Consider the following 17,555-nt stretch of genomic DNA (forward strand, 5'->3'; position numbering starts at 1 on the left):
GTTTTTTCTCTATCTACCCTCAAGGAGCCGATAAACGGCTCGAGAGTGAATTTTCCGGGACAGATGTTTTAGTAATCCAGCGAGAGATAGCGCGCATAACCTTACAATAAAACATTCACTATTATGACAATGACGTCGGGCGATAGGGTCGCACTCGCATTAAGCCGTTAAATCTAAAAACCATATAAAACGGACCATGAATTGTTTATATTACCTACTAGATAATATTATAAAGTTTTATTTTATTGGCTTTCCGATATATTTTAGGTATACATAAATACTGATAGCCAGGGGGTGTTTTAATCAACATAAGACATGCAAAGCTACTTTAAAGACCATGTTACAACGGGAAATTCTATTTTTAACACTTTTGCCCAAAAACGCCATTTCACAGTGACATGAAATAGATGATCGTTTAAGACACAATAGTGCGTAGCCGTCGCTCAGTCGACTTCGAGTCAGTGGCTTCACAGAGATAGTGAGCCTTGCTGCTTACGAGCTCTCAATAGGGCGCGAGATGACTGGCTCAATTGGAGCTTAAATATCAAGGGACAGGGCGAGGGACGCAACAATTTGTGTATGATTAATGACTGCATGAGTCCGGCACAGAAATCTGGCAGGCCCGCGGGACCGCTTCAAACTATAAAAGTTTTCACGCACGCTGCTCCGGGAAAACGTTCCGAATGAGAGCCATCGGTTCTAAACCACCAACCGAATATTCCATGTAAAATTTTATTGCTCGGAGAGAATGTTGAATGAATAGCTTACCTATTTATTGACTCTTACTCAGTACAAAGGTATACCTCAATATTACTAATTGCCTCATCATTACATCCCTAAATAGTCGATCGAACACCTTGTGAAAGTAGACCGTTGAGTTTACTACGGATAAAACGTACAGTAGGTTCTTTTAAATTACCGAAACGTCTAAAATGTGGAATAACTTCCCAATTCGCACACACACACAGTTACAAGTGTACGTACAAGCAATCGCGTTGGTGTGCGTGCAGTAGGATCATTTTTCACGTTTCATGAAGCGGCGGGCGTGGGGCAGTGGATTAAAATACATTTCGCTAGTCGTTGGTGATGGATGGCCCTCTCGGAGGGAAAGGGTTGCTACCCTCTCCCCTCCCCTTAGCTGCCGGTATAAACGAGCTCCGTAGCTTGTATGTATGTATATCAATGAACTATTTCATTGTTCTATTTTGTTGTGAAAGCAAATAAGATATCGTTCGTATTATTTATTTGGGCAGTCATAGGGATTATAAACTTAAAACTTTAGACGGTGGGTGCTGACGTGAAACTGTACACTGTAGGTACCTAAGTGTAATCACACAAATGGCCAGCCTTACTTTAGCTGGTCTTTAAAATATCCCAATAACGTTAATATGTCTGGTGTAAACAAACCAAGCGTATACAACAGCTACTCGTTTGACCTAAGCGCCATAATTTTAGAGAAAACCGAAACAGTATCCGATCAGATTGATGTGAAGGAATAGGCCGTAACATCGTATACCGCCACATTCCGCTCCGCCAATAAGGAAAACGTATCAAAGTTAAACCTAATTGCGTCACAAAACGTATCCGTTTACTGACGCTAAAACGTCATGTCTTTTCCTGAAATCAACACTGTAACGCGAGACCAAGCTGAAAATTATTTTAGCCCAATATAGCAAAGTGAACGCAAATACAAGAAAACGAGGATATTTGCCTTGTATCGGATTTTGGGGAAAAAACGGCGGCTGACGCTTCCGATGTTTGGCATACGTAAGGCGCGGCCCACAGTGCACGCGTAACGGAAACGTTATTATACTAAGTAAAATGAGTATTTATTTCAACATTTTGTAACATTAAAAATCCTTTTTAAATAAATTAATAATTGAGCACTGCTACTTAGATCAAATTATTTACAAGACAGCTTTAAATCACTTCTTTATTTAACCACTATTTCATATATTTACCTAATAGTATGCGTATATCGTCGATATGCCACCATACATCGATATTATATTTTGTATGTCGACCTGTGTTATTTCAGAGAATTTAATAATGATTAGAAAAAGCTCGCGATATGTCCTGCATGCGTGAGCGAGTGCGGCGCGGCGGCTCCACCGGATATTTAATTTCCTACATTAACCGCGCTTAATGCACCCATATCGCTGATATTACCGTTAATGGCTACAATTATCCAATATTTACACGATATTCTTTCGCAAATATTTAGCTCTGGACGTTTGGTTACTCGTTAATTGTTTGCTGTGACGAATTTGCTACCTTTTAACGGTTTTCGTGGCTTTTGTGGCTATTGTGTTTTAATCTATTCATCAGATCCTTTGTTCAATCGAATTCACCTGAGACATGTTTCATCGCACTGAAGTATTTTTATAATAAATCTAATATACCTACTTATATTCATAAAACATTAAATGTATTTAAATTTTGATAATGTTTGATAAAATTTAACTGTGGATTTAGTAGACTTTGCTCGCCTTGTGGAGCGTCCACAATACGATGCAGTTCTTTGACATCATGGCAAATTAGCATAATTCAAAGGATACTGTCAACAACAGCATAATAATTATTCACGTATGTACACTAGTCAGGCAACAGACCACCATCAGGGCCGGGCTGGTGGCAGCAGTCACGTCACCCGACACCGCGTCACTTAGCTGATTGTCTGCCAACACCTCGTGTTTGCGCACACGCCTTCACCGCAACTACCCACTTTTATGACGATTACTTCCAGCACCTAAGTAATAGCCCCGTCTTTTCCACTAACAACATATTAAATCACAAGTTCATTTATTGCTTTTACAATAATAACATAATCTACTTTGTATTTAAAATTAACATTGCTGATACCGCAAGTATTTTCTGACCTAATAATATTATCTATCTGTATTTGTTTTCAAACAATCTCTTTGTTACCTTGACTATAACTTGAAATAAAATAATAATAACTGCAACAATACCGCCGTGACACAAGCACTTTCAAATCCTTTTATAACTTCAACTCTTACCAAATTATTTTTTATCAAAAGACGCGTGTTCATGATAAATCACCGGAGGTAACAAAAACCAGCACCAGGTGTGCGCGCGACAAACTATTTTAAAACTTGATTTTATAGCACTTCCAAATACTTCGGAGCAAAAAACGTGTCAAATGGTGAGGTCGCGTGGCACCGACTAACACATCGTGCTAAAAAACAGCTGCAACTGAAAAGGGTTGCGGAAGGGTTACAACCCCTCAGCATCAGCAAAACCCTTATTTTTTACCGACACGTGCGTCGCGTCTCCGACCGAACCCTTTGTATGCAAAGCGCCAATAAAAAGGGCCGGCGCGTGCATGCGCGTTCTGATTTTAAACTGATTTGAATATAGAACATTTACATAGGCAGCGCGGAAGGCTGCCATTGGCTGATAATTTGCGTACGGTCTTGCGCAGTGCGAGGCTACGCAGGTTTTTTAAAGTGTCATTTTAGTGGCGTGGCGTTTGATTCGCTGTCGCGGCATGCGCGCGGTGTACGTCATACCTATGTAGATTACTTTGCATATTGTCTCGCGTGGCATTGTGTGCCTTATATGCTGATAGCCTGGGGAGGGGCCGCTACTTTGAATCGCGTATCTTGTATTTAAATGAAGGGTTATGAATAATAGCATACTACCCAAAGATGACATGTTAGGTAGTAAACAATAATATTACCTAGGGGGGGTTGTAAGTTACATGTTTGTGAGCTCGTTAGGATAAGTGACCACTTATAGCTAACTTCTTTACCTATCTCTGCCGCTAAGTAGTGTGATTGTGAAAGATTTAGTGAAACAACAAATACATGGGACTGGCACATATCAACGACAGCTCTTTTCCACCTGGTACCCCAAGACGTGGGCCAAAGACCTAACCTTAATAAAAGAATTAGCAAAAACTACATAGATACTTAAGTATTATTCGCCATATAGCTAAGAGAAATGTTAAAAATAGATGGCAGTAATTGTCCACCCCACAGACATGTCGTTGCGGAGGTAGGTAAGGTAAGTAAGAACAAAAGTTTTAATAGCCGGCCACGGGGTGGAAGCTGCTCGTATAAAATGATCAATTTTCATGTGAAGCACGCGTGCTAGTTGGAACCAGCCCTGGGCAAACATCAGCCTCGAGTCGCAGAACTATGACACTCATTAGGGGACAGCGCCCTTTGTGCCGCAATCAGCCGCCGCCAGGGGGCGCCATTATCGAATTGTTTAAAATAACGAGGGACCAGTCGTTTGTGTTGCTAGTCGTGCGCGAATATATATCACGACCGTATTTTATTTGGAATTATCTAAACACGTATGTCGGAAAATGTCTTACTACCTACCTACATTAGTTACTTAAATGGGAAATCCAGAATGATTGATGTAGGTAGTATGGTGCAAGTGCCAGTTAGACAATGGTACCGGTAAAATATTCACTTTAGGTGCTGTCTCTGTTTACAACTCGGAGGGACATTTTCACTATTAAGCAGTGCCTACATTTTTTTAGATTATCTCAACGGAAATAAGATGAGATCAAACCGCACAAGACGAGGTTCAATCAGTGGATGATTTAAACTAGTTCACCCAATCTGAACAGAATATCTCAAGATTTTGGAAGAAATCTAAAACATATCAAAGCTCTCGGTTACACAATAGTCCACTTCAATTCCAATTAAATTGGGAATGTTATCGGTAACGAGGCACCTGTTCTTCAGGAAGACCAGCCAGTCGAGCACAAAGGCCGTGCGCACACATCGTTAGGGCTGTTTACACGGCTCAAAGATCACAAAAAACGGACCATTTGGTAATGAAATTGTGCCCCGAGGCAAGCACTGCAAACTTTAAGAGCAAACAGAGGCTGCTGTAAAATGTTGCCTCTCCGCCGAATTGCCGTCACGACTCACTGTTGATCTAGCTGCTTGTAACACAAGGTTAATGGATACGTTTATGTGCTCTCGTGAATACAATACCGATGTTAGACTATCAGATCGATTACATATACATAACTTAGGTACACAATTTTTAAACAAATATGGTTGAAGTGTATTTAAATATTTATAGACTTGTAGTGAAAAAAGATAAAAGAGTTAGTGGCTCTAAAACATTATTTTTATGATTATTTAACTTGTCTATCGTATATTTAAGAATATCGAAATGGGGAGCGACTTAACTTAAATCCCTCTGAATATTTTTTGACACTGTCATAATATTTCAAAACAGATACTTCTTTAGTAATAATTCCTAACAATAACACATGTATAAAGATGCCGTTTGTATGAGATGTGCAAGTTTAGAGTGTAAACAGTAGTGGGTTGCTAAGGCCGGCACCAGACGCTGGGGTGCGGACAACAGCGGGGACCCGCCGGCTTATTTGTTGTCACAGCAATACACGCAGTTTTGCTATTCAAACAAATAATACACGAGAACATCGACCAGGATATTGTCAAATGCATAATTTCAATAATGCGCGAATAATTCGAATGCGTTTCACTATTCGAAGAATAATCTGATAAGTACGTGTGATTACCTACCTTATAAGATAGGTACCTTTATTGCCAAGTTCTGTGCCTAGTCGTGAAATACCGGTCTGGTTCTAAATATTGTTACCTAGGCACCTACTTATAATTTGTATGCAAGGCGATGCGATATTTTGAACTTTATCGAAATCAAAATGCCAAACGTATAAAATATCAAACGTAAAGGTCACGCTACGACACGCCAATTTTTACTAAGTTAGCATATGGGGTAAATAGGCTACTGACATTTGAGTTAATATTATACATGAGAATTATTAAACAACGTATGTCAAATTCAAATTTATTTATTTTGCGAATATGGGTACATACATGTAGATCTTATTTTATTGTACAAAAGGAGCGTTGACCATATCCTACCAATAAGAGGCTTGCAAAATTAAACTATTAAATACAAAACAAAAAACAGAGAAAAGGAAAATTATAAAGTTCTAATTATTATTCTAGTTCTATAAATTGTCTTCTAAAAATTCTCTTACGCTATAATACGCCTTTGACAATAACAATGTTTTAGCTTTCCTCTTAAACATGTTAATCTGTGAGGTTTCGAGAACAGATCTTGGCAAATGGTTATAGATCCGAATGTAATATGTAGTAATGGTTTGTATTCTTTTGCTACGATTCTAAATAGATAATTGTTGAAGGCTGAGTGATATGAGTGAGCAGTTGGAATTATATTCACCTAACTGCTTTGACGCTGTCAAAATTAACTAGGATAAGTGCCAACCATAACATTGAATTTACTAACAATTTGTGCTTTAATTACAAGACAGCAATTAATGCGTACTTAATAATCAGCACACAAATAAATACAACACACATTAATAAAATAGTAATGTATAGAGAGCAATGCTAGCGCATCCCCGTTGCCCTTGAACTGTAAGGGTTTGCAGTAGACGAGCTGCACTCGACGCTCTCGGCTTTAAGGTCCATTATCGCTCATAAAACCAAACTACAGTTAGCTGGGTAAATTATCATTAATTAGGAGAAAGTAGTGGCAATGGAGTGTTCAGGTCGCGCAAAAAATAGTGTAAAGGTAACTGGTGTTCTTTGTTAGCACGTAAAGGGCACTGCGCCGGTGACGAGCTCGTCACTGCTGACCGTATTACTAATTAAGTGTGAAGAGCTAACTCAAACACAATCATCATGTTTTAGACAGAACTAATTCGCGAGCGTTAAAGTGCAGGTTATTTAATGGTTATTTAGGCAATTAGATAGCGAATAATGTGTGCATTCCTGCAGATGCGCTCGCGTGTGCGCCGCGCACCCGGCGCGCTGACAGCTCTCACGCGCAGGCCACGCCTAGCCGACGCCTTTAACTATTTTACACCAATTACTAACAAACACTTTGAATCTGAACGCGCATCACTTATTGCATTAGTTAATCAGTATTCCGACATCAAATAACACTTTACCATACACACATAGTTACAACCAACATGTAATCATATTTACAGCTATAAGTATAATCCAATGTAAAGAAATAGTTTTCGAGCTGCCTTCATTAATTGCAACACTAACAGCCAGTTTCTTCATCAAAAGTTAAAGCCAAAGTAAAAGTCAAAGTAATGTCTAAAGTAAAAGTAACGGTTAAATTCAATTTTTCTATGAATTTTACTGTCACTTTAGCCTTGAAAAAACGAATTTGACCGTTACTTTAACTTTAGACATTACTTTAACTTTAACTTTTGATGAAGAAACTGGCCGTAAGTAATCAGAGTTAAATAGCTGAATATCGCTAGACCGCCCACTCTAGCGCACTACTAGTGCAACAAGTTATAAATAATTGCATATTATTTCAATATAACTATTGGTTAGACAAATCCGTGTCATGGTTGCGTTTGAGTTCACAATGAGGCATCGTTAACTGGTGGATAATTAATGGAAGCATCACGATCGGACGTCTAATTAAATAAGGCGGTGATGTTTTTCCTGCGCGGAGGTCATTTCAATTCTTACTGACGTTATAATTAAAAGTTCTTATTCACGGATATTTACTTTTTCGAAAAATTCTTGACAGTCTCTGTCGTTAACATTCCGTTTCTCAAGAAATGTACGTAAAACACTAATTAGCTAAAAGAATAATTCCATAACTTATTTGCATTCCAAGTGGCACGCCGCGGTGCTTCTCGCTAAATCATGACAAAAACTTCTTTATCGTCGGATAAGTGTTCTAAACGGATGCACAATCCAAATTATGCTAAATAAAAATGCAAAAGAACTAATTTGACATAAAATGAACATGTTCGAGGCACCGGTCGCGCCACCTAGCGGCCGCTGTGTGATCGCGCCGCATCCTCTTTTGAAAAATTTGCCTCTGCGATCAATTTGCGCCCATTACCGACAGGTCAGAGTTCGACGCTTGACGATCCTAATGTGTACACTTTTAAATTTCCTCTGCTGACGCAAAATCAGCCTTGTTGATGAGCGTATAAGATTGAATATATTTTTTTTAGTCAATGCTCTCAGCACTAAACGCAACTTCTTGTTTAAGAAATATGTGTCTTATGAGTTAGTGGAGAAGGTTAAAACGAGTTTGCTGTCGGCGTTTTCTTTGATGGTAGTGATACAAGGCGAATTTGGCGGCGCCTCGATATAAGTATGCTAATTCAGGCAATTGGGAGCTGGGTCGGCGGCGGCATACTGATGATGTTAGAGCCGGCAGCCTCGACCTGCCGGTCACACACTCGCCTCTCAATGTCATCATTCAATTGTACCCGCCATGTGCTTCACCACTGTTGAAACCATATCATATCGCTAAGCTCTGCTGATCTAAGGATTAAGCACTCTTACCGACTTGCTCTCTGCATATTGCAAATTCTCAATGATGTACCTACTAGATATATAATGGAATATAGTTCTATTTAAGTTATGCACTTTGCACCCTTACTTAAGTGCTATTCAGAGCTGATCATACTAACAGTGTAGTTAGTAACATAAAGTCCTGTGTATACCATTGCCTCGTGTCCACCAATTACTACATATGAATCCGTAATGGCAGACTATAATTTTTATGAGTGTAATTTTCTCGAGGGTACCTGTTTTGCAAGTCCATAAACCGTTGTATTAATTGTGACATTAAGATAGATGGCGAAGATTACCAGAGTTGATACATACAGCCTCGTTATCGTATTCCTTGTTTAGACTTTAACTCCTCGGCAGTCGCTTTGACTTGCTTATACAGTGGCTGCCAATGCTCCATGCGCATGATGAAATTTACCTCCAAACGTTGAGCCAGATAAAGACGCAAAGAAATGAGAATGCTGACCAGTGCTCATTAATGCTCTGCCCAGTTTTTATTATAAAAGGAAACAATATCGAACATCAAACGTAAGGACATTCCGCAAAGATTATGGCTTTTAAATTGTTAGGGTGTTTAGCAGCAGAGATTAACCGAACTGTAACAAAATTCTCGACTAACGAGCCAAAACATCGGCATAGTAAAATTAGCCTAAACGTGGATCCCGCTCGGGCATGATCAATAGGAGTCTTAAGTGGTGCATCCCTTTTTAGTCAGAGGCATCATCGGAACTAGTCTAACCGCTCCGATCAGAATGCGGCCGGCTACTGTTTTGTTGCGTTCCATCTTGGTACCGTTAAATTTGAATTCGCGAGGTGAGTGTGCGCGCGCGCGGGGCAATCTGCGCCGGCCGGTATGCGCATGCGCGTTGTCGCCGACTGATGGATGACAGGTGACGTCGGCGCCGCAAAGGACCAGGGCCGCCTCAAATAAATATAATCTAGAAACACACCGAGAATGTTACATGGCTTTAATTAGTCCACTTCAAAGACGTATTGCGACGTTAATGAGTGATCTCAAATTGCTACTCTAGGATATAAAGAACCCACTAGAAAATAGTGTAACTACCGTCATAGATGTCATTTAGTAGACGCTTATCTACAATTAATGACAGCATAACTAGGAATAATAAAACTTAAACTACACATTTGCTGTTATCATAAACAAAGCGTTTATCAATAGTTACAGTTATGAAGTGCAGTCGCTTTATATAGTTAATTGATAGGCATCACGTTAGAAGTAATCATTCAAAAGAGGCATTAGGCGTGATTTCCTAGAATGCTGCGGTAGCCCTGTCGGTTCGGAACTCATTAGACATTCGCGGGCTGGCCGGGCCGGCCTCGTCAGATCTTGCGGTGGTCACAAAGACGCCGCCCGCAGCCACCGCATCTTATACACACCGCCACATTTAGCGTAATACCCTGAATAGCATAATACGCCGATATCAAATGATAAATCATTAGTTTGGTAAGCATTACACGATATAATAAATCGTAACATTACTATGGCCCTTTGAATGTGTAGCCACAGAGAGCCCAAGCCACGGACCAGAGAAAAACGGCCAACCTTTTAAAAATGAGCTAGACGAGCTTTTAAAAGCTATAGGACTCGACCAGATACTTCTGAATAATGGAATAGTCGATCATAACTTTAGAAAAACTATTTGTTCTTAGCTTATTTATTGGATATTTATTACAAAGGTGTGATGGACAAAATTCAGCGAAAACATAAATCACACAAGTAAAGCAGAGTGATGCGTCGTGCAGTCAGCTGCACAAAGCCGTTCCCATGCACCGAGTGCATTTCCAGGACCTCGCGCTATCCGACGCGTTTATCGTAATAACAATACATGCCTCGATCAAATATCGATATAATTTCTCGGAAATCTTGATCATTTATATACAAAAGTATCATAATAAATATGATTGAGTCACTAAAAGCCGAGTGTATCGGCGTCAGAACCATGTAATGTGACTATAATTAAAAGGCAAGGAATGGAACTCATAAGGTCATGAAATAAACTAGCGTAGCCGCCGCCCGCCGCCCGCCGGGGGACGCGGGGCACCGAGTCTTCTGAGAAATTGCGCGTGCGCATCTCAACGATCATAAATCGCTGAGAGGAATTTGGATATAGATAGAACCAGAACGTAACTTGTCTGTAAATACATTTTATTTTAATTGCCTTTCCAAAGAAAAACTTGATCCTGTCTCAACTACCCTTGGCAACTAGGTACTTACTTGGTCATGGCCTGTCTCAAAAGAGACGTACTTTCTTAAAATTGTATTGCAAAATTCGATATTTATCAAATAGGTTCGTACGATTGATTGGTTTCACTGCCTACCTAGTATATGACACACTGTCTGAATTTCCGTTAATCATGTCTCTTGAAAATACAAAATATCTGTCGAAGCGCATCAGTTACACTGTATACCTGTTCGCGAAGCATGCACAGCGCTTAATAGTAATTACAGGTATAGTTTATCTGTAGCGGTGCACGGTAAGGTATCGGCGCGGCACCGGCACGGTACGGCACGCACTCACAGGAGACCACTGGATAATCTATTCAGTTCCTATTTGCATAATTTGCATTGTTGGTAGGCATCGCCTAGACCTAATATCAAACAAGGAGTCTTCTATAAAAATTTAGTTAGAGTTTGCCGGCCACACAAAACGGAAATAATAGAGGTATTTTATAATATTAGGGGTTAAAGTACTTATGAAATTGCCGTTTTATTCTAGTAGGTTTTTGAATTGCCACAGAATCTTCATGGTTTGAGGTTTTCGAATGAAACTTTTGTCACATGGTTCCTGGGATGTTCTTCTTTTCAAAAATGTGAAACTTTTGATTATCGATGTTCAATTATTTTTGTTATTCAACTTAAACAAGAAAGATGGATACTGCGAAAATTTGAGTTTCTGAATATGAGTTCCGACGTGGAAATAAACGGCAGAAACAGCCCGCAATATCAGTGCTGCATTTGAAGAGGTGTCTGCTAATGAACGCACCGTGCGATTTTGGATTAAACGCTTTCGTGGTGGAAACTTCGACTTGAAGAACAAGCCACGAGGAAGACCGCCTGACAGGTGATTAACGAGGAATTAAGAGACACGGTGAAAGCCGATCCTAGTCAAACTACCCAGATACCCAGCCGAACACCGAATAATGTTGAAAAAAATTGCACTAAAACAGCCACGACTCATGAATCGACCTTCACCGTTATTGCTCCATGACAACACGAGACCTATTACAGCAAGAGAAACCGTTTTAACTCTTCAGGAACTGCAGTTGGAAACTATTCGTCTTCCTCCATATTCGCCAGACCTTGCTCTAACGGACGATCATTTTTTTTTGTGATTTGGACAATTATCTGCGTGACAAGAAGTTTTCTTCCCAGGAGGCAGAACAAAATTCTTTCACACAGTTTGTGCAGTCTAGATCCTCAGAGTTCTATCGTAAGGGCATAAATGGCTTCCTATTAGATGGCAGCAATTTATAGATAATAATGGCAAATATTTTGATTAAAAAGTTTGTTTAAAAAAAAAATACAATTTAGATTTTCAGTACAAATCTGCAATTTCATACTTTAACCCCTATTATTATGATGATCAAACAAAGCAGTGGGCGGAAGGAATATAATATCCTTATACAAACACACCAAAAAGCATCCACTCACAAATGATACAGTTAAACGGTACAAAAACAAAACTCGTTTTGATTTAAGAGCCAAAGCCGACAAGGAACAAATTAGCTGGTACTCGCACTACATATAATATTGTTGTAACAAAAACAAAATCAATATCGTTGCACAGCGCAAGTATTCGGAAGCCCAGACATGTTTATCTATGGGCGCAGCGGGGCCCCGGGGCCCGGGCCGCCGGCCACCGCCGAGCGCGCGGCCCCCCGCCGACACACAATATGCTAATAATTGCCTCATAAAAACTGCTGATATTTCACTTGAAGCGCTTTATACAAATATGGTCAAGGTAACAAGTAATAAGCTATCGTTATTGTACGCCGCCGCTTCATACAACTCTGATCTAGGCAAGCCCATAAACGACATTCAATTTAGCCGAGGACTTGTACCTACAAGACAGCAAGATACAAAGGCAGAATAACGAACACTAAGTAGGCGGAACTAGACAAGCTTCAAACCAAAAGAAATGAAATAAATTGTACTTATAGATTGTTTTATGAAAAATAGCAACGTCGTCGATGTCGTCAATATAAAACGTGGGAACGCATCGTCCGTGCTAGTGATGAAAGCAAAATAGAAAATATTTATTTTGCAAATAGTTGTATCCCGCACGTCGTCAATAGACAAAGTTCCCCTTGCGCGGGACGTGCAGTAACAGAACAATGCCGTGAATGCTAAGTTACCCCCCGCGCGAGAGGTCAAGCGGAGGACGCGGAGGGCGCACTACTCCGCACATATTACGAGCCGTGAGCGACTCTCCACACAAACAAAATGTCCACTTTGAATATCTTACCCGACCCCATATTGACATGGATGAAGTACAACTCACTGAATTGTCAACACTTTTAAAGTAAAAGTTTTTTTTTCATATCTCTATAGACCTATAACAGGTTTTTAATAAACGTCAATAACTAGGTGCATTGTTGTAAGGAGTAGGGCTTATGCAGAAGAACCAGCAAGACACTGCACACGGACACTTTTTTCTAAACAAAAGTGTTTACGTTTGACTTACCTACACTATAAGTTGACACCGAGACAACTATACTCTCTTTCTACTGTGACTAGGTTTACAATGTAAGTTGAACAAGTAAGTTATAGGAAAAAATTATTATAAATTGATGTTATTAAGTTAATAAATTAAATGACGACATACTTGATTTTTTAACAGAATATCTATTACACATTTCGGTAGTTTATTGTAAAAGTGAATAGGTACTTACTCTTCCCTCAAAACGATTTGTTTATTTTGCTTACTGTAAAATTTGGGATGACCATTTTGTGCTTATTTTCAGTATTCGTACCGTAAATGTCACTTTTTACCGTGTACCGGTAATTACGTACAAACATGATGTTTTCAAAAATATAAAGGGAAAGCAAGACAAGAATATTGATTTCTTAAAAAACTCTGTCATTGACTCGCGCGGTCCCATATTGCATATACACTAGAAATGCCCGTTTCTAGAGTGCGAATACAGAATCTACGCCAGACGCTTTGAATTCGTTTGGGATTTGAGAATTCAAAATCCATAAAGAATTAAGAGACGGCACTTAGCTCCAAAATTACCATATTGGACTGGGCTCAATTCGATCGCCGGGCCAGTCCATATGAATGACTAACTTACTGTAATAAGTATGATGGCTCATAACATATCGTAAAGATTCATACAATCTTGATATACATACAGTGACTGGTGTAGAACCCTCAGTGGCAGCCCCTCTCGTAGTGCGCATAGTCAACGGCAGAGAACTTGAATCCAAACATACATAAAACATGTCATACGTTTATCTTGGCGGGAACACGCGTGTGAGATAAGTCGCATCAATTTTTTCGGGCACCGTTCAAAATCCCTCGGCGTCGTCGCCGCCCGCTAAAATATTCCCTGGTTTATGCGCTGAATAATAAGACCCTTACCACAGGCGCTGGACACTGCCGTCATAAATATCATTCACTCCAATTCAACCGGCCACCATTTTGGCAGATATTTCAAATGAAAAATGTACAATGAAAGTTTAACCACAGTTTCGATTCAGATTCTCTTCTATTCTGTGACTTAACACTTCAATCACATGTACTTATTAGAAATTAAGTACATGTAACAGATTGTGAATGATTAAAAACCAAATCAAAATAACAAAACAATGATAACAACTCCAAAATTATTCAATTAGGTAGTGAATACGAAGAGCACTGTGGTATCGCGATCGGCTCCCGCTCGCACAAAAACTCTACAGAAGAAGCGTGAGCAAAAAGCGCGGTTGTGTGGACGCGACAAAAAGCTCGCTCGCGACTTACCAAACGATGTTTATTGTATGAGTCGCTGAATTTCAAGTGTTTTTTCAGCTTTAATGGATTGCGTGCCATCGCCGTCACCACCCCTAGGCTGACCACATAAAAAATGATCCCCAAAAAACATCTTATATTTACTCAGTAAAACAGTAACATGATGTTCAATTTGTGATAAAATCTAATTTGCGAAAGCGAATTTTAAACGGCATGACTATCTCGCTGTCGGATATATAGATTTAGTATTAGATAGAGTTCCTTTACGCGTTTAACTCATGAATAAAATATCCATCTATCGAAAAATGTGACCGACCGGTCCTTGTTAGATTTTTCTCGATATAGATATAAGTACTTACCTATATCAAATTCGCGTATGAAAATATATTATGTGAATAAGTATGTGGTGAAGCTTTGACTAGCACATCCAAAGTTGTATGTTTGTAGCAGATAAGCGATACATTCCGCTCGGTTAGGCGCGCAGTCCGACCGCCGCCCAGTCACGGCTCAAATATTAATCATGGAGCCTTTTCAGGCCTCGGAAATTTTCACAAAATGTATGTTAATGGAGTAAATAGATTAGCCAAGTGCCCAGTCATGTCGACTGGCGAGCCAGTCAAATAGTCACTCAATTCACGTCAAATCGAGATAAATGGATAAAAATTGGCCTCTTTCTGTTACAATGTAACATTAGATATTTGAAACTGGAAAGCCAACTTTGACGACTAATGTGACACAATGTGTAGAATACATATGCATGCATGTAAAGATTTTTGTACTAAATATAATAATATTTTGTATTAAATATAGATGACAGTAACTGAACTACAGCAAATATTAGTAAATGTATACAGCATTAACATGGTATCTAAAGGTATCTAAAAGCGATATCAAGTCACGAGAAGACAAAGAGACTCATCCATCATTTACTGTTAATGCGCCAAAGAGACTTCGCAACCCTTTTACTGGAGATCACTTCGAGCCGTGTCAATACATAGATCAGTCATATCCATCAGTCGTCTATCATAATCTGGAAGTAATGCCAGGAAACACTCGCCAAAATATTGTCTAGCACGCAGGATCAAACAACTGTTTACGTTTGGACCATCTAATATTAATACCACTTTTTATAAAAATCGATTCAACATTAGGTTCTAACTGAACTGTTTATTATGCGAGGGATATTATTTTATCGGAATTTAGTAGCTATAAAAGTGCGACCATCCCGAAATGGGCCAGCCATTTTTGAGAAACGATTTCTGACGAATCTTCATTGAAGCATTCCACTTCTACTTGATTAGGAACATTAATTGGAAACGAGTTTTGAATGAAACATCACCTGGGCGTACTGGCCACAGTATATCAATGAAAGTTGAACACATCAACAGCTTTATATTATGTTCTTGTACGTTCCATATAGGTACACGTGGAAAAACATTATAAACGTTTTACGAAGCCTAATTTCCGTGAACATGGTGCGACATAACGTGGTTTATGTCCGCGAGTTATTGTGTACTAAGCAAAATATTATAACGCTGTACTAATGCTGCGATATGTCGCCGTGAAAAAACAATAAAAACGATTTAAGTACGTCACGCGTGGCGGCCGCTCTGACTATAACAACGGTGGACAATATCCCATACGATTTATAATGTATCTGTTTTATTACCATAGGGAGGCGGACTGATGTGACCAGTCGAACCGTGTTTTATTACTTGCAAGTTATCGTTTTGTTTGCTTTAAAAGAAGAATAAAACCAAGTCAGTGCCAGGATGGCCATGCATAGGTACAAGCCACTTTTATGTCATTTAGGTGGCGGCTAACTATTTTACTTCAAACCATACATTGTCAATGATTTCCACACACCATGCACAAGTCAATCTGTCGGTAATATCTTTCTGCTACAATCCGGCAACAATACAGCCGTAAGCTGAGATGAATTTAAATCTGGGAAAGGACATTACATACTTTTTATCTCCGCAAGAAGTAAGTAGATTACAGAGTAACTACTTCATTTCATTCAATTTCCTGGGAGTAGGTACTCAGGCTGATACTGAAACCGCGGGATTTAGTTAGTTACGTAGCTCTAAATGATTTGATTAGTGTGAGTTGTGATTGTGTGTTTGGCGACATTTGGCATGACGACCGGTGTCGTGTTACCAGTTACAGCCAGTTACAGGCGTTTTATGTGCGTCCAAGATGTAGCAGTAATAGTAAAATGATCTTAATACAGCATGAACCGCACATTACGTACTGTTGTTAGCGTCGGCCGCTGGCGATAATTCGACATGATATTGCACTTACTAAAACATTTCGGTCTGGTCTTTATAATGATGCGTAAAACTGTAGTTGGACAATTATACCTATACATATAAGTAATAACTAATATTATTACAACCACATTAATAATGTGAATGCTTAACTAAGATGTGTGTCTACACATCAGCATACTTTGTTTCAGTACATAATCTTGGACAAAAAAAATCTTTTAATCATGTTAAAAATTCAATTGATCAGAGTTAATATAATACTTTTTGGATTACGTCTTAGGTGCCTACTTTAATCGGAATCGGTTATAGGTTTCAATTATTTTATATTATTAATTATTTTTATTATTGGATTCTTTGATGGTTATTTTACTGTCAAGTAGGCATGTAGGCTCCTACAACTTTGAAAAGAATTATCCAAATCCAATAATAGGTGTTTAAGTACCGACAGAAAGCGGAAACTCTTATTGAATCTTTATAGCTAATCTCAATAGCAGCAATTCGATTGACATTTCCGTCTTATCGTTTATCGTAAATAGAGGTAATCTCCCGACGCAGGCTAGTGTGGATGTTGTAGATACAAACTGTGACCACCTGTCACAAACTTACAATAGCTATTGTACAACCACATCGTCGATGCGAACTCAATTATTGTTGACCCGTATAAAAAATGGAAACGCCTTGGACTCTTAGAAAAATATGGATAGGTACCTATAGCCCTAAGTTTGAATAACCACTCATGACAAATTTTTCGATAGAAGTAATGCAATCGAGTAATTTTTCCTCGATATCTGTATTTATAGTGTTTCTTGCGTTAGATCATATTTTTCAAAATAACGCGTGTCCGCTAGAGGCCTCTAACGCATGGCCGTGTTTTGGGCTGAATGCCTTGCTCATACCAGAAAAAGGTAAGTAGTTGTTTGGCATTTTGAGAATTGAGTAGGTATTAAACGGTAGTGGAATCCTAA

At 39.2% G+C, this 17,555-nt stretch overlaps 1 long non-coding RNA gene across 5 annotated transcripts in view; it reads right to left on the reverse strand.

Moving 5' to 3' along the window:
• The window catches only part of LOC124629873, a 38,231-nt gene that overhangs the window by 12,020 nt on the left and 8,656 nt on the right, over nucleotides 1-17,555 (reverse strand). The window contains exon 1 of one of the 5 annotated variants that reach the window (XR_006984350.1): nucleotides 3,021-3,329. The exons of 3 other annotated variants lie outside the window; for them this stretch is intronic. This is a non-coding gene — a long non-coding RNA (uncharacterized LOC124629873). One more of the 5 variants, XR_006984352.1, reaches the window with a different exon arrangement.

The sequence above is a fragment of the Helicoverpa zea genome, chromosome 4 (genome assembly GCF_022581195.2).
Source record: "Helicoverpa zea isolate HzStark_Cry1AcR chromosome 4, ilHelZeax1.1, whole genome shotgun sequence".
Lineage (NCBI taxonomy): Eukaryota > Metazoa > Arthropoda > Insecta > Lepidoptera > Noctuidae > Helicoverpa > Helicoverpa zea.